The sequence below is a fragment of the Galleria mellonella genome, unplaced genomic scaffold (genome assembly GCF_026898425.1).
Source record: "Galleria mellonella isolate WM207_F2 unplaced genomic scaffold, CSIRO_AGI_GalMel_v1 utg789, whole genome shotgun sequence".
In the NCBI taxonomy this organism is placed as follows: Eukaryota; Metazoa; Arthropoda; class Insecta; order Lepidoptera; family Pyralidae; genus Galleria; species Galleria mellonella.
Genome location: NW_026442155.1, coordinates 5,013 through 24,738, shown reverse-complemented (window position 1 = coordinate 24,738; position 19,726 = coordinate 5,013). Strand labels below are relative to the sequence as shown.

The 19,726-nt window shown below is 29.9% G+C and overlaps 1 pseudogene; it reads right to left on the bottom strand.

Moving 5' to 3' along the window:
• Positions 1–994: 994 nt before the first annotated feature.
• LOC128202218 (fatty-acid amide hydrolase 2-B-like) lies at positions 995–9,127 on the bottom strand (annotated as a pseudogene).
• Between the last annotated feature and the right edge of the window lie 10,599 nt (positions 9,128–19,726).

Here is a 19,726-nt window from a genome sequence, read left to right as displayed (position 1 = left end):
ATTATATATGGTCATCAAATATTTTATCTAAGTAAATTGTAAAATAAGATTTTGGACGAAATGTTAGATGCAATAACGGTTAAGTTTATTAAATATATTTGTTTATTAAAAATAGTTTACTATTTTTAATAAATAAATAATAATAACCTAATATTTTAGTACTTTGTCATTGTAATACGAATAAGAGATTTTAAATTAATAGTTACACAGTGTATTTTACATAATAATAACCCATTAATGTGATAAAGTACAAAATTTACATAACATACAACATTAGGATTTTACATCATACATCGAAATTACATATTTCTAAATATATGCCTCGATTACCTCCTGTTTCTATTTAAATAATTATTTAATTATTTACAGTGATACCTTTATTTAATTTATTAATATTTCAATTGAACGCTAGATCTTTAATGAATATGGATCATTATTGAACACTATATTGGTAAGTCAGGTCTGAAATACAAAGAGTCCCTTAAGCTTTATTTATGTCTGATAGCTATATTTATCTTTAGGTTAAGACTACCTCAAAAGGTTCTAGACCTGAACAAGCTATAGGACTTATTGTTTGGGAACATCTAGGAATCAAGCTCCTCTACAATACATCGGAATTTCACTACATCACAAAACTCTTTGGTACAAGTGTTAAATTCCTCAGGTATTATTAATGATAGAATCAACTATTTGTACAGTAATTAGCATTTACACATGTTAAAACCAAATGGTATTATTGAATTTATTATAGCTCTTTATACATTATTTTTTAGCATGATGTTTGGAATTTATAGTTTAGTATTTAAATGAAGTCGTAATAAAATCATATTAATAAAGATCTACAATGCAATTTTTATCTTTTTTTATTGATGGCGAGATAATGATACAAAAAAATGTCGCTTTATTATAACATCTTGTACAGATTCACAGAAGTATTAATATAATTATGTAAGTACCTACATTCTTAGCTAGAAACATCAAAATTAAACCCTATATATAAAAATGTCAACATAAATATAATACATACTCGACTTATATAATAAATTAATCGTATCTATTTAATTACTTAATTAAACCCTAAGCAGTCTTGATGTAACCTTCAAGTTCTTTATTTGGCGGTACCCATCCACCGAATGCCTTTTCAAATTCTTTAGCAACAGCTATCGTCAAATGATCATTACATTTATTTGCTACAATTTGTATTCCAACTGGTAGTCCCTTATTTGTTAATTCTACGGACAAGCAGTCTTCGTGCATGTGCACTAAATATTGTTAAATAGCCACAATTTAAAATTTGTAATATATTCTGTAGTGCTTGTGAGCTGGATATGGAAACGTCGGGAATAATAGTACTGCGTTGTCTGATAGAGCTTTTCTGTAAAAATACACAGAAAAATAAGATAAAATGGTCTATAAAATACAAAATATTTTTTAAAGATAAAAAATAAGATAGAATACATGAATAATTAAAATTTTGTTACGAACTTTCGATTTTTATAATATATGCTTTTATATTAGTTTCAGTTCATTTTTTTATTTCATGAAGGAAAAATGAGTTTGCAGTTATGAGACGTAAAGATAGATTGAAATGTGAATAAAGTAAAAAGACACAATGTTTTTTTTTAAATCAAACAACTTATAAAACTAGAATATGTACAATATATATTTACCTCAAATTCACTTTTAATTTCATCAAAAATGGTAAGTAAATTTTTGTAATAACTCTTTGGCAAAGCATCGAAAATTTTTCAGTGGGCCGTATGCTACGCCAAAAAGTTATGATTGGATAATCCAGACATTTCTTTAGAACGTCAGGCCACATTGATATCCATTTTTCCGGTTCTCTGGATCCGTGTAAATATTACGAACATCTCTAATGTTCAAGAGGACTCTGATTCTATTTCCCACATATGTTCGATGTTCTTAATTTTAAGCTGGAAAAAATTATATACACTTATAAAATGTGATAGCAGTAGCATTTACAAAAAATGTAATTCAATTCTCATACTATTCAAATTAAAAGATGTTAATTCAGTAGGTATTTAGTATTTTCGTCGTCATATTGTGCCCAGCACCTTTCTTCTATTATTTAACATTGCCTCTTGAACTTCAATGTTTGTATGTATTCTTTATATAACTTTTTAGCTCTGTTCATTGCGTTCTTAACATCGGATCCAATAGAATTCGATACATTACTTCCATCACCTTCCATGTAGTAAAATTTTAGTTTTGTTATGTCTACCTATAACAATAAATTTAAATTATTATTTATCTTATGTTGTCCCATTGCTGGCCAATGCACTCTGGTCGAAACGTCGAGATAACTTAGGTAAATTACCGTAGTTTACCTAAAGATCGCATTAATTCCTGTTTCTTACAAATCATGAATTTGTAAACGAAATTATTAATCAACAGTACATTATCAGTACATAATGATTCATCATCATCATCATATCAGCCATTAACTGTCCACTACTGAACATAGGCCTCCTTCTTGGGAGGTTTTGCCAGTACCACGCTTGGCAGGCGATTTAGCAACCACAGTAAGGTTTGGAGGAGTTTAAGAAGGGCATTGCTGCCCATCCTCTGACCATTAAATTTTCTTGGTCGCCTTTTACGACACTCAAAGGAAAGAAAGAATGAATCAATAAGATATTTTTATGAATATATTTTTAAGCTTACAGGTTTATCAGATAGTGCATCAGGGCTCCAGGCTGTTTCAATACTTTAAAGTAAGATAAGTCCTCAGCGTAGCTATAGGACCAAGTGTAAAATACTCTTCGAAATCTGGATCTAAGCAATCGGGTACATGACCTGGAATTAAAATTAAGAAATTTTCAATTAAACATTTATTAAGCACAGTTATATTAGATGTCTTAGCTACCCGTTCTTTTCTGTAAGAGACGACTAAGGTAACCTAAATATGGTAGAGGAATGGGCAGTAGTGTTCCTCTTAAAACATCATCAATGCTTGATGGCGGTTGCCAATCTGTCAGTCAAGCTTGGCAACTACTGGCAAACCCCCCAAGGAGGTGGCTAAGTTATTAGTGGACAGTTAACGGCTGATATAGTATATAACATTACATACAGCTTTTTTACTGTTAAGTAGCAGTAAAAATGTCAAGTAAGTGTACCCAGTTTGTGTCAGAAACTTTTAGAAAAATAACTAAAATCCCTCCTATTGAGCAAACTTGACAAAAATGACTGAACATTCTCAATTAGTTTCATGCTTAATAAATCACAAATATACCTGCTATGTAGAATACTTAATTAAAAATACTGCAACAGTTTAATATCTGTTAATGGTTTCATTCCATTTTTGTGAACGAACATTCGGTTACTCGTCCAGATTATTGGAAACCAAAGTAACCTTGTCCCCACTAGGTGAGTTAACTGCAAAATAACATACTCATTTTGCTAAACTTCCAATACAGATGACTAACAAAAAAACATTTACCTGCTACAGATGATAACAAAAAATATTTACCTGCTACTGACCACAGTTTAGGTGTGGGCTTATGACCAAATATTCCAGTGAACATGGGAGGAAGTCTTAGTGATCCAGCAATATCCGAACCGACTCCCATGACTGGAGAACCTGACGAGATCAATGCCGCCTAGAAAAATTAAAAGGGATCCTAATAGAATGTGATTAAAATACATATCAGTTGCTAAACAGCAACTTTAGTTAAGTTGTTGTTAAGCATAGCAGCTGTCGTACTCTGTAAAGAAGATAAACAGTAATTGTAATTTGAAATATCTCACTACTAATAAAGTAATTAACATATAATCAGCTACTAATATTATGAATAAATTAACACATAGTTCCGCTAATTATCGTTTGTAATTCAACTATGAAATTAAAAATAGTAACATTTCAGTCTGTTTTATTTATGTTTGTATCAACAAGTCATCATTTGGTTTTTGATTGATTAAATCAATTAAGAAAATTATTATCATAATATAATAGGAGTCCGTTATTTTTAGATTTTACCCTATATCACATTTTTATTACCGATATTTGTATTTGTGGTTATAAAATATATATTCAATTATTCGTACAAAATGACAAAATGTAGCTGATAGAAACGATTAATTACTATAAATCGAAATTACAAACAAAATAATATATAGTTTTCGACATGGATGTGAGGTAGAAATATTTGCTTCTTGACATAGATCTTGAGATGACTTTGTAAATGTTCATCTTGTAGTTAATTAAAACATCGGTAATATGTATCTATCAGTAATGTATGTAACATTAGGTATAAACACCACTAATTACAGTATCAATTCAATCTAGAAAAATGCAGCAATTATTTATTACCTATAACATTTATTTAATAAATAAATGCAAGCTATCCGCTAAATTGCTATTTATTGGACTACTGACAGCCCACAATTGTCACGTGAAATAAGTTAAAAGATAATCTGTGTTCATTGTAATGTTTATCTTTACCGTAAACATTTCAAATTCGATCAACCATTTTAAAATTTAATTAAAAAAAGGAGAATAGCTAGTGTGAGCGTGATTGTAATAAGTTTAAAAAGCAAAGATCTTTCTTTTTTTGAAATATTAGCATTATAAAATATATGTATTGTTTCAGGTATAAAAAAAGATGAGTGTCTGTTAAGTTTATATATTTTTAACGCAACTTAGAAGGAATAGCAAGCTGACGGCTCACCTGATGGAAAGTGGTAACCGTCGGCTATGAACATTCATTCTAATAATATCTACACCTCATTTTAATAGTATTATATAAATTATAAAAAGATTACTACTTCGCCACCAGATGATCCACCTGTTGTTCGTTGTTGATCATAAGGGTTGGTAGTTAGTCCTAATACATTATTATATGTCTCCCAGTTCATGCAGAGTTGTGGAGTGTTTGTTACAGCAATAGGAATAGCTCGGCATCGCGCCAATTTACCTGTCATGCGTCTGATTTGCTTTGGGTTCCTGTATGGGTATACCGTGCCACCAATCATTACTCATACCTGTAATTGAAATAATACTAGAATAAAAAAGATGTAAGCAATAAAATGTGTATAATTGATTTATTGTATTTAGTGGTGCATCGACATGAGACGCTCTTTAAAAAGTACCATGTATTGTGTGTTTTTTTTATATATGTCGCAATGGAAAAAATTTTGTAACAACAAATATGACAGCACCTTGCCATGGACTATATAGATATCAGTAATTAAATAGTACTGTACCATATCCCGCTCCTGAAATTAACGTGTATTTGAGATTCTACAGAATTGGTGGTTACTGGGCAGCCTGTGATCTGTTTTAGAGAGCCATCCAAGAATTGCAGTCCAGAAATACTTACATATAAAGGTACTAAATTAACTTAATGGGAGTATAATTTATATTTCTAAGATCTTAGAGACAATATATTAATCACCTCCAGAAGAATGGTAAGGGCTACTAATTTTCATCATCAGTTTGTTTAAAGATTATAAATATTACATTCTACAAGATGGACCTGTTTTCAAACTTCTAATAATTGAAATATGCATTTATAATACAAGGTATATATACATCAAAATTACTGTCTGAATGAAGGAGCAAGACGCAAACTTCAAATGTAACTGCGAAATATTTAATAACTTATATCAACAACACACAGTGTAAAATGAATGAATGTAATAAAAATCAGGTGCCTTAAATAGTTACATGGCAGCTATCCTGATTAATTAATTGGCATTCAACTGGATGCGGCCAGCAGCCACAGTTAATTATACAAAATGAGCATTTTCTAAAATTACGCAGTGTTTTATGATTGTAGTTTCTATTCTTACGTGATAATGATTCGTAAGTTGTACTTACCTACGTAGCATAACAGTATTGTACGTATTTACCTATACGTAAGAATAGGATTTTTTTCTTACTTATATTTCATAAGTTAACTCAATATTTTTTAGAAATGTCTATCTGTTTATAAATATGTTTATTCCAGTATTACGCAAATACTACTATATCAAATTATATGCGTTTTTCATGGTTAATGTTTAAGAAAAATCATCTTGCTACAACTGTAGGACTGTATATCCCATAAGAGATAATTAAGATTAATTTATACCTGGTGACATGTCTAATATGAGTTCTTTTTTTATATTATACTTAAAATAAACAGTGATGATAATCATCACAATTTCTAGGAAATTTCATTAAACGTGATACACAGTCTACTACTAAAGGCTTTCTCTCAGTTCAAGTTGAAATTGTTTATTAGGCAATTAAACAGTCTTAATAGATACTTTCACAGGCCTTATGCTTTTTGACTCTATTAAATTACAGTGTCATTCTTTTTAAAACTAATAGAGAATATGACTTAAAATTCTAAATTTCAAGCCAGTCTTTTATATTCCAATCAAACCACCATTTAGTAAGTACGTTAATTGAAAAATAATACTTATTAAATTGATGAATAAGTATTCTTTTATTTGAATTACCTTCTACTGCAATGCTTTCTTTTACAGTCATGGGTAAGCCTAGGGGATATTCCTTGGCTAATTCCTCGGCGGATTTGTCTGTTGAAGCTATCATTTTGTCTATGCTTCGAGCTTCTCGTATCGCCGCTTCATACCGAGGCTCCACTATAGCGTTCTATGGATTGACTTCTTTGCATCTTTCTATGTAAGCCCGCTACTATTTCTTCTGATGTGATCTGAAATAAAATTTGTTTGTTGCTTCAAATATATCTGAATACTTTTATTTATTTAATAGAAGTATTTGCTTGTGTAAACTAACCTGTTTATTTCTAAGGTTTTTCTGAGATCTAATAGTCTCATTGCTAGTAATACACCTTGTCATATTGTCGACTTTCATGTGGATCTTCTGGAAACTATCGTTATCACCCATAAATATCATGTGATAATTTATTACGATGGTCTGAACTCATCCTCACCTATCATATTAGTGCCTCGTCATCGTATACCGATAGTTGCATCCAAATAGTCATTAGCCTGGGCGAAATTACCGATCTATTTACACCCATTAAAAACCCTTATTATTAAAATAAAGAAAATAAAATTAAGGAAAGTGAAATTACGTTTCAGAACCTTCATCATTACGGTCGTTAACTGTTCACTGCTGAACATAAACATGTCGTAAAAGAAGGGGAGTTTTATTAGTAGTTGCCACATTTGACAGGCGGGTTGGCAACCGCAATTGGGCTTTTAGAAATATTATGAGGGATGCTGTTGCCCATCTCTTGCATTAAGTTCCTTTAGTCATTTTCTTATGACACCTAAGGAAAGGAAGGGGTCGCCTATTCTATGCCGGGACCACACAGACGTTAAAAACCTTCTTCATTACATATTTGCATTATATATAAATTTTAAGATTTTTGCGCTATTATTTTTATTTCAGTCAGTCAGCATTTCAATTCTTTTTTTAATACAGATTCTATCAGTTACGCTATAGGTTCTGTATTACATCTCTAATAGTTTACGTTATTGTATTTACCTTAATAATCGTCCACTTTACCGATATCATCAGATGATGTGTAAACATTAAATGTTTAGACTTGTAAATATGTGTACACTCATTTTAGTGGGTCGCTAATTTGAGCGAGAACAAATTAATTTAAGCATTCCTATAGCGCTTACAGCGCTGTTTCAACGCACTTATATTGGCATATTAAAAATAATTGATAGAATAATAGATAGATAATATTCTTGATATACTACAAATTATTTATACATTATGATATTATATTGAATAATTACCTCTTTATTCCTGATCATCATAGTTAAGGTTGTAGCCGACTTGAACAGTATAGGATTACAGGTGGTGGGCATTTTCTAGTCCGTTTTGATATTTACGAAAAATGTTAGTGGATATACTATGATCGCCAATAGAGACACCATAAACCAGTCTTCTTACGAAGCCGTTCATCATGGCTGTCTGGAAATAAATATATGACAAATTTTAATATCTCATTTTACTCAGTGTACATTTTTAAGATATTTTAGACGTATAGGTAAACGGAGCACATATGGATAAATAAATACAAAGAACTCAATCCTATAATTACCACTCTCATTAGTATCTTTACCGATATCATAAATATGAAATTAGTTGGTTTGTTACCTCTAAGATTGATATGCCAATGAATATATTCTAGTCACATAGACGACGTCGTGGATGCTCTAGGTACAATAATAAAGTAATTGATTTATAAAAAAATAAACATTAATTAGTAATGATCTAAATTTTTTACTGTCCTTACTTAAACTCTTTTCATGGTTTGTCTTATAAACTGGTTATAAAGGTTGCTTGATTCGAACGTCGGTGTACTCGCTGTCGATAGTATAATGAGAAAGTGAGTATCAAAGTAATAATAATAATAAGAATTGAAGGGCATCGTATTGTTTCTGACAACTCCAATAAGGTATAGTTTTGAATTAATTTATCTATTAACGCTGAATTAAGATTTTTTCCTATATTTTGAGTTTTTACAGTAATCGAGTTTTTTTGGTTAATCATTGTACGTGGCCAAAACGTAATCTGTCCACAATTTGTGAAGATATCGGGTCACATACAGAACATAATGGAGCTGTATTAGAACCGCTTCCTTTTAAACATCGAGTAGATTTTGAGCCCGCAACAAAAGAAAACTGTGTCAGTGAGTAGTTGGGTCCTATATCTTACTTTCTCAAATTCACATTCAAAATTATTAAGCCAGCTGTTAGGCATGTGTGTATAAGTAACAACACTTTCGTTATCAAAAGTAACCGCATCATTACAAGCTCTATCACTGTTACATAGTTACCAATTTCAATTTTATAAGCAACTCTAGCTTCGATTATCAAGCATCTTGTTTATGTACTTTTACTCATTACATTGTATACTAATTAAATAAAGTATAGTCATTCATTCTCTTATCGTTATTATTCATGCAGTTAACTTTCTTATTTTTTAAACTTATAATATTTACCTCATAGGCTAATATACTTAATATACATTTCAGGATGTCGATAACTGTAGACTGCATCAATACAATAGGTTTCGCTAAATACGGCGGGTAGACTAAATTGAAACTATAAAAAACATGGCTATAACAAACGTTTGATATATAATTGCCTTATAATTATTAATACAGCCCGTGTGCATATATTGACACTTGCATTAAAATAATTAAATATTTTATTAATCCATTTTGTTAGTTATTATGAGCAATTTAATTATAAACGAGTTTGCGTCCATATCTTTCCATTAGGACAGTGAACTGAGATCCCGTCGATATGACGTTTAGAATTCACTGTAGGAGGGTCAAACAGATAAAATGGAGATTTAAAATAGTTTACTTAAACAAATGATAATAATATAGAAATAATTACATAGGTATTCTACATTATTATCGGAGATAAATATTAGTTTCAGTTCCATTGTTTATAGCAATGGAAATACTTTGTGTTTGTGTTAATTTCTATAGGATGCTGTGTTCATATACAGTATTTAGGCTTTTAATTTTATTTATTATATTCTCCTATTGACACTAAGTTTAATGAAAACAATAGTTTAATAAGAAGCCGGTTTTATTCAGTAGATGATTCGAAGCCTAAAAAATATATATATATATATATATGTATATATATTATATAATACTTCAGCGTGCAACAGCAGAAAAGATTAACTGGTTTTGTGTGGCTGAAGTAACGAAACATTACATCATTATATTAGCCATTAATTGTTTAATGTGAACATAGACCTCTTTTGGGCAGTTTTGTAGTAGTAGTAGTTGCCACGCAGTACTTCATGGCATTTGGCGGGCAAGATGGCAACCGTAGTTAAATTTTTATGATAATTAACAATTAGTCACACAGTAACTGAAAACAGTCTATAATAAATAAGTACTTCGTAATTATAAATGATAAAATAAATTTTGACTGATTTATTAAGAAAATACTGTTAGGTCAAGAAACACGATTTTATACAAATACAATTTTTAGTTTATTTTAAGTATGTATGAATATATAAGAACAGAATTTATACCTTTTTTTATAGTTTAACATAACCAATTTAGATTGGTAATAATAATTATGAAAAGGTAAGGTCAAAGATGTGCAAAATAGTTTTATTAAAAATATTTTTAATTTAAAATATAAAAGCTTGGTTAATTTTAACTAAAAAAATCAATATATAAAATGGTTTTCTTTTAAAACCATTTTATATATTGATTTTTTTAGTTAGTTTCAGTACAAAAAATGCAAATTAAAATAGGTACCTCATTCTTATTTCATTGTTTAAAATTAATATATGTTCAAATAGGTCATTTTTCATGTTCCATCTCTGTGCTGTGATTGTTTACTACTCTTGATTTTCTACCTGCTTGCCATAAATACCAAGGCATTATATTTCTACCTGCTGCCATGCGACAATAATGCCAACATTCATTACATGAAGTAAATTTGAAGCTTTTACCTGTAACTTCGTTGTGATCAAAATATTTACTGACCGGGATCAAAGGTAGCTATATTTTATATTGATTGGCAAAGCGGTTAGGCGCTATAAGGTAACAAGAAATTCACTTTCACATTTATAATATTAGTGAGGATGATTTAAAAAATTTACAAAACCATTTTACGTTTACAAATACTGGATATTTATATAAAGTATTACTGGATTTTATATACTTATAGTACACATTAATTTACATAAATAAATTGGAAAAATAACATTTAAAAAGTATTTAAAAATGCAAAATAGAAATGAGTATTTTGCATTTGTATCTGCATTTATAATGTATGTATTTTAAATAATACACATTTCTGAAAATAATGATGATAACAAACGTATTTTATTAGACACGTCTACTTTTTTACGTTGTATAATAATGATAACTTTTATACGTTAAAGTTTATAATGTAGAACGGAACGTACCTGACTACTATAATTAACATACCTATGTTTTCGTAATAATAGTGGCCTTATGAGGTTTTGGGGTACTTTACTTCGCGAGGTCTCGGCGATTATTTTAAAGTCAATTAATTTAAATATATTTAAAATAACCCGGTCTAGACGTCCAAATTAGGCAATGGAACAATATAACAAGTTCTTATTCTTAAGTCGTAAAACCTGAAAAAAAATTTAGTGGTGATTTATTTATTAATTTAGGATGATTATCGATCTTAAGACTCGATCGTAAACCCGGATAGCTGAGAGATGTGGGTTTGAATCCCATGGGAAGGGCGGGGGAAGGGATTTTAATTAGTACGGACTATCAGTCCCATTTGCTAGCAATATACCCTATCAGGTCGAACTCCCACGTGGTCCATACAAACCATCGTGCTGAATTTCAATTGTATTGGTGTGTATTCACGGTAAGCTAACCCCATTTGCCGCCCTGTCTCTACTATCATCCCTCATTGGTGCTCCGCCAACGTATCGTTAGCGCAGGGTTATCATTCCATTATCATCCATTAAAAAAATCCCATCGGAAGTATCGGTTCGAACTGTCGGTAAAATTATTCAATTGAATACTTACTTATTACTAGATTTTCGAATACAGAGATATGCATTGAAAATATTCTTAAACATTTTTGTATTGTTTTAGATCAGTATCTAATTTTACCTCTAATCTCTGATACACGATATAGGTATATATGATATCAATTTCTGTATAGATAATTAGGTATGATTTATTTTTAAGGGTATAGATAATGTTATTCTTTACTTACCATACTTTTGTACGTGATGATAAAGAAATAGCCATTTGGTCACTTTAAAAGTAATTTGATATTATGATAACAGTGCACGGACTTGTTGAATTATTAAGTATGATTTTCAAAGAAAGTGACAGTATTATATGTATTTTGCGTTAAATCTTGGAATATCGGCTTTGCTTGAATAACAGTGCATTAAATAGACAAATTGCCACTAGGTATTGTACAAAAGGTACGAGTATAAAGTCTGGTAATGTTTGTATTACCTACCTGTTTATTTTAATAAATAATAAAAAAAAATTGTCATCCTATTCAGTTTCTTGGGAAAGGTGTTTAGTTTAACGAATACTATTAGTAGGTTTCGAGAGTTTGGATATTTGGATTTAAAAGTTTCCTGGATAAGATCGCTTTTAGTGGTAAGGCCGCCCATTGTTTTCTTAGTGTGACTTCTTGATTTTTTTTTGTATTCCTATCTTAATAAAATTAAAATACTATTGTAATTTTTTGGAATAAACAATATAGAGTATTAACTGTGTACCTATATTCTTTGTCCTCGTTATTACTTTAGCTAATAAAACAATTCTTACTTTTTACTCATATTCATAATCTAAAAGTCATTTTGTTTGTTCACCTCTCGACCTAACCTATAGACCAATCATAATGTAATTAAATATACGTAATGTTTGACTATTTTCGTCTCGATCAAACAATATCCCAGTCACGAGGACGAAGTTGCGGTAAAAACTAGTATACAATATAGTCTTGTGGTTTATTTAAGTAGAAGTAAGCGTAGGTACATAGCATTCCTCCATGGCCATTGTACCGTGTGGATGGAAATAAGTAGATAGGTATGTTACGAAGTTTGTTGGCTGTGTGGCAATAGAACCTTTGGTTATTCAAGATGACAATTGCGCCACCTGTGGCGTTTCTCGACTTACTTGAAGTTTTGAAGCCAGATTCTTGGTTTGTTGATAGCATACACAAGTAAGTATTTAGGATTGTAAGTCCATTGTGATATAATATAGTACATATATCTATGTGGTACGTACGCAGGTGACTATGTAATATATGTATTGCACGAGCATAGAATTTAAAATTTTATATATAATATAAAAACACCTTAGATATATACTTATTCTTATATATTAGTCCACTAATCCTTCTTTAATAATATTATAAACCTGCGAGCTTATTAGTTTGTTTAGTTACATTTTAACGTCAACCAATCGCCATAAAATTAAGCATAGCTAAGACATGTCGTATTAAGGACCAGGATGCTTTTATGAGAGGCCTTAAACACCGTAAACTAAAGTTAAAATGTATATCCTAGATCTATGTTATTACTTTATAATTTCTCTTACTTTCCTGGTCTTAATTGCTTATTAATGTTTGATTTTTTAGGATTCCCTAATAAAAAGCATCCTTTAAAAAAACTTATGAATTTTTCATACCATTTTGATAATGAACAAAAAGTATAATTCTTGTATCCGCATTTTTTTAAATTTGATATAGGTACATATAGTACAGTTGCTTGGTATATGGTATGGAAATGGTATGTTACTTTTTGTCTCGATCCACTATGACATATCCCGCTTACGGACGAAGTCAGGTATTTTTTAAAGGGTGAAAATAGAATGACAACTCTGCCCGTGCTATTGGTGTGCTCCTGGCCAGGGCATCGGTGCTGGATGAAAGCAGGTCAGTTGACTTATCGTAATGAATATAATAATAATTAATCATGCGTTCAAGTGCTTGCGGTCGACCTGATAGGGTATATTATATGGGGGTTTTTAGACCTTCATTACTAATCACTCACTCAATACCAGGTAGTATCTTATATTAAATGGGTTGTTGTCCATATTTTAAATTCTGTATGGTCACGCCGCGATATTGTTATGTGCACTACTCAAGGTCATGCGATTTATATCCTTGAAACCGTTTTGCCATATTTCCCGCCACCAATAAATTTTATACTACATATATTACGTAAATTAATGCGATTTCAACAGTTAATTACTGATAGTAAATATAGCAAACACGCTTTACTGATTGATTTCTATATAGTATTAGGTGTACTATTGCATTAGGGATCTACTGCGTATACGTATTAAGTAATGAAACTTAATTTTCTGTAACTCTGTATTTGATGTTATTAATATTTAATAAGATAACATATGAATAGAAAAAAGAGAAAGGCAATTATAAAAAACAGGCATTGTAATGAGCTGACATTTAATTTTGCCAGAGGATGCTAATTTATCGGATGAAATTAATATCCTTATCTAATTAAAAAAAAATCAAATGCACTTAATATAATTACAGCCAGTTTCGTATTTTCAAATAGTCTCTAGATGCAGACTACACAGAAGAAAACGCAGTCCAAATTAAAATCGAATTATTTAAATAATCCCATTGGAAAGCAAATTATTTTTTTGTACCAGGACATCTATATTTTTTTATAGGAATCCCTATTATTGGGGACTCAGATGTTATTTTCATACTGTATATCTGCAGGGATGTCTATTTATGATATTACTTAGTAATTAGTACTTGCTACCTAATAATAATTGATAAAGATAATCATGGGTTCTCTACCCATAGATCCTCTTTTACCTTGTTTTACCATATACGTTATTTACACTTAAAAATAACTGTTCAATCCCCTGTGACATCTCTTTATAATGAACGATGAGATCCGTATGCGAAAAGTAATACGTACTGACCTCGCCAATACAAAATAACACGAAACAATCTTTTATTGTAAAGGCTGTAACATTACCAAAATACTTTTGCATACAACACCACTGAATTAAATATTAAAAATTGTCTAGAAATCTAGTCTAGTTATGAAATTGAAATAATTAGCATTAATTTAAAAGGATGTTTTGTCTTAATGAAATTGCTCGTAAATGTGTTGTGTACGAGTGTATAACATTTTCTTGTCATTTTTTCGATCTATTTCTATTTCCTGATAGAACACCTCCATAAAAAAAGGACAAAAAGGATGCTTTAAATTTCGTTATATATATGAACTGATACCTACCTAGTAAATAGAAAAACTTAGCTAAACTTACCTAGTAAAAATTGGTCGGGTGCAAGTTTAACTTCCGTACATAAGTATATAAATATAGCATAAATGTTACTTTTAATGCATTTCTTGTAATGAAATACTTCTAGCTATTATTAATGATACTACAATTAATTAAATCTTTATTTTGGACATAAATGTGGTTAAAAACTGGATCGCGTAACTAAAGGTTGTCTGAAAGTGATTACCCCTAGCGATAAGAGCGCCTTTTTGTACAACTTGTACATATATATAGCTTTAATCTGTAATTTATGTTACTGTATTTCACTTGAATTGTTTAATTGTCATTGTATATTTTTATGTTTCTGGTGTAATAAATAGTTAAATAAATAAATAAGTTTGTTTTTGAAGGTTTTAATAATTTCTCAAAAACTGTGCTTGTTAGAAATATCTTTTTATTTATTTAGTAATATTAACATATACTTTTATAAATTGTAATTATTTCATATTTTTTGTTTCAAAAACTTTGGAGATAAAGGAAGGAAATGACTTCTTACTCACATTTTGTATCATATCTAAAAAACTACGTAGCATCATGTTTTCAACCAACTTCAAAAATGTAGGTTCGCAATTCGGTTGTTCTTTTTTAATGTTGTTACTTCACATCTCCGTTAGTAGGAAACCGATTTGGATTTTTTTTATCTAAAAGAATTTACTTACAGAAATGATCCTATAGAAATTTTCATCAAAATTTGTTCAGTCGTTTAGTTTTAAATTAAAATAACTGGTTTTGCCACAATAGAAGTGATTTTTTGTTGAACACGATTCTAACTATTATTGTCTTATGAACCATTAAATCTCAATTAGTACTAGTATGAGAATAGGGGCGGAATTGTTTGTAATGCAGTATACTAGTTGCATTGTTATATACCCAGTCAGGTCAACCTCCACGTGGCCTCCTCTGAAAAAACATTATTTTTGAATTCCAGGTCTCAATACATCACAATGGACTAACTGGCTTGTTCTTTTCATTTCAGCTATCATCCCTCACTGATGCCTTTCCAGTGTATACCGTTAGCACAGGCCGAGTTACCATTCCATCATCATACATTAAAAAATATATATAATATCACTAGTCTTGGAAATTAATAAAAATTTGCTTGACAAACTCTCGATTTTATAGAATGTGTAATTTTATTTATTTCAACGGGTTAAAGTTTATATACCTACTCACCAATAAAAGATAGCGTTAATTAATAATTTTATTTAAGTTATACAAATACATGTAAAGTCATGTTCATAATATAGGTAGGTATCATAACATACAATGTTGCTAACTTTATAATAAAAAAAACTAGCTTTTACGCGCGACACTGACCAGTATCACTATACCAAATTCATTAGTTAGGTTTAAAAGTGAAAGCGTAATAAACAAATAAACAAACTCACTTTCGCATTTATAATATTAGTTAAGGATCGTGAATAGTATCTGAACGTTCTTCAAATTTATTTTTTAAGCTTATATTTTTACATTATGTTATGATATGTTGATGTGATAAATAAAAAAAAAGTCAGATATTTGTGGAAATAAAATAAAAAATCCTGTTAAAATTATAAAAAAAGGTTTTACTAATACTATTTATGTATGTTCTAAGCATTCATTGTAAATCTACAGGTTATTTTATTTCAACAAGAGAAAATCGCAAGTTACATTTAATTTTTTTATTTTATATTAATAATTTTAAATTCTCAACGGTACAGAACCCTCTAGACACTAGTTTCACTAACACTTGACCGATTTAGTAAGATTTTCTTACTTTCTTCAGCATTGGGTCAGAGTATTGTGCGTTATAATCCTGTGAATTTAAAGTCGCCTTTAGATTGGTCCGGCAATTACTAGGAGCCCGTGACAAACAAAGAGACAGACATGGTTGGCACTACAATAGGGTTCCATTAGTAAATAGTGTTTACATCCTCTTACGCTCGACTAGCTAAGTGTGTAAGTGAAATTGATCTCTTATTGTCCACAGATAAATTCACAAATGAAAGCAAATACAGTTATCATTCATTAACAATAAAGATGAATGTAATTTTTTTTTAATAAGTTGTGTACGATTTAATTTTTATGCTGAAAATTATTGTTTTTATTTTTTTATGGAGGCAGAGGCCGGACCTCATTGAATCGGCAGGAGTGATTTTTATAGTACTATTATGAGTACTATTATACTACTTTTTCATAAAAACTGTTACTATTTTTAATAAACCTTAGATTTTTCTTTCACAAATAAATAAATTATATTTCGTTTCACTGACGTTATATATGTAGATATATTTTCCTGAACAAGAATAATGTGAACTTTAGACTATACATTATATTTCGTTTAATAGTTTATTGTAACACTAGTGATCCGTCCCGGCTTCATACAGGTAGATACACTTTTCAAAAATATAATATACAGCCTAAATTACTCACTAATAATTATAGCTTTCTATAGGTAAAAGAATTTTTAAAATCGCTTAAATACTAGTTTTGAGTTTATGCATTAGAATACTTTAAAATATTGAGTAACAATTATAAATACTAGGCATGGATAATATAATTACCGCTCTGATATCTATATATTGGATTTCTTTAGACATTGATGATGGAAAACAGGTCATCATTAACATCGTTTACATTGGTTGGATATGTCTAATTTTGATCGGCTGCACTTTAATATTATATATTGGATTTGTTTTTATATATTTTATATATCGTTATTGGGCATATATGTATATAGATATTGTAACTGTACAAAAGTCGGTGCTTGGGTGCCTCTGTCCCGGCTGTTTCAACCGTGAAGCAGTTGTGTTTGCATGGCTGTGTTTCGGTTTGAAGGGTGGGATATGGCGTGAATTTACTGGGTACAGAGGAATAACACCTGAGTCCTCAGGAATGGCAACGCATGGGGAGTATCATGGGAGAAACAGTATACTCTGTTATGTCCATGGGCGATCATCATGTCTATAGGCGACGGTTACCACTTTCCATCAGGTGGGCCGTCAGCTTGTTTGCCATTACAAGTTGTATAAAAAAACATAGATATTGCTATATATTACCCTTACATATCCAATAATGTCAAAGGAATTCCTCCTTTGCAACAATATTTCATGAGATTTGCATTCTAAATTCAGTCGCATAACTGCGACGTCAGATAGTTAATTAGGCGTCAATTAAATTTTTATTCAGGTTGGAACATTAACCGGCATTTTTAAGTACCTAACTAATTATTACGAAACTGAGCGATTCAAACCAACTCAATATTGTGAAAAATCGTAAATGTTGCTCTTGTAAGAGATAATTATATGGTCAATGAATACCCATGGTCTTACTGCAAAAAAAAAAAAAAACATACATTAGACATTATTTGCAGAAGTAAATCCGAATTAATAAAACTTAAAAAAATCTACTATCAATCAATGATTTGGATATTGGTTTGTTGAACATGTTTTTAAATAAAAGGTGTTTTAAATTATTTTGTAGTAAGATAGTTAATCGTAATCGTAAAGGTCATTATAGCCTATGAATGACTTGGACGGTGATATTGTTACCACTGTTTCGGTTTAGTCATGGTTTTAGTTGGCGACAAGTAGGTATTTATTTACGAGTAAGTGAAATGGTCGAAGTGTCGTATCACGATTCGTGAAACATCGAACTTTCTGTTCGGCGTGCGACTCTTACATACTTTCTGATCTGATGATGTGTGGAGGTAATTATCTACACTTTTGTTACCCTATTTATTTTACTTATACTTGAATATGTATGTAAATCTTTTGGAATATTTTTACAAGTGGAATATAAGGGTTTATGTAGGCATTTAGTACTAATTTTGTTAATAAATCTCTAATGAAAGAGAATATTATAAATTAATATTATGTAGTTAAGTATTTAAATAGTAAGGTTTAATTATCTGATGATTAAAATTTTGTTTAATGATAATTTGTTTAAAATATGTAAAATAAGTGCAGAATTTATACTAGCAAATTTCACATGATTTTTTTATAATACTGTTTTATTATTAATTCAATTATTTGTATACAGTTAAAAATAGGTACAGTTAAAATGGCCTAAATTGTTATTTTTCCAAGTATTTATATTAAATCTTAATTTAATAGAGCGATACATATGACAGATTTTTTTTAGTAATTTATTACAGACATATATGGATATGAACAGCTGGATCGATTCTAAAGTGCTATTTTTCTAGAGCAATGTCTAAAATTAAAATTATATTATTTTACAGTGAAATTTTCAATCTAAATCGCTAATAGATTTATGTCAATATTATAAATTTGTTATGGGATCTATATAAAACTAATTTTCCAAAAATTATCAATTCAAATATTAATTGAGAGACATAGCTTGATATACCTTTATGGTACTATTCTTGATCTATACTTACTCTAAAGCTTTATAGATAAATGATTTAAAAACAATACGTTAATCTATTTTAAAATTAATTTTGTTATAACAAACTTTAATTATATAATTATCTTATTATCTCGTAAGACATGATAATTACTTACATATTTACAGGTTACCGGTCAAACGATTGAACACTGTTCACCGTGCACTTAAAATTATGCGATCGTAATGTAACGGTGCGATAGCGTGCGCTCCCACGCTATAATTGCGCGATCGACTTACGGCTTCTGGCCGGGTTTATTACAGATTGCGTTCAAGTCCGCCTTTAAGAAAGTAGATAGTGGTATTGCGGATAGCTGTATTAGTATCCGTTAGCAAAAGTTTATTATGCTGGATAATCTACTAAGAGTATTTGGAATGTTTAGCGTATTTTTTTAAGTATATATTTTAAATATAGATAACTCTTATTATTATTACTTGTCAATTGTACGAAATAGGTGAAAGTCAAGATAATTTCAACAATCCGTCCTCAATTTCAGCGGTATCAACACTTCAAAATGAAGGAGTTTCTCAATTTGTGTATAATTTGTTTTTGTGATTTTGTTACGAAATTT